Raw genomic sequence first — 283 nt, 5'->3', positions numbered from 1 at the left:
AGAGAAAACATCTGAGGAAATGCTATTGCTACCTATGTTACTGGAAGAATCTTTATATATATGGTTCAGCATTTCTTACAAATCTCATACCCAAAAAAAACAAGGAGTAAATTATTATTTCGGTTTGTAATGCTTCCTTAACAAAATTAAATCCTTTAAATATACTTGGATAGGTCGTAAAGTAGTTTGTCTCATATCATATAGATAAAGGATTTTACCAGAATTATATATATTTTGTATCTAATCACGAGACTTAAATGTATTTTAGTTAAATATTAGGAGT

The sequence above is a fragment of the Arachis ipaensis genome, chromosome B03 (assembly GCF_000816755.2).
Source record: "Arachis ipaensis cultivar K30076 chromosome B03, Araip1.1, whole genome shotgun sequence".
Lineage (NCBI taxonomy): Eukaryota > Viridiplantae > Streptophyta > Magnoliopsida > Fabales > Fabaceae > Arachis > Arachis ipaensis.
This window is presented reverse-complemented; position numbering follows the sequence as displayed.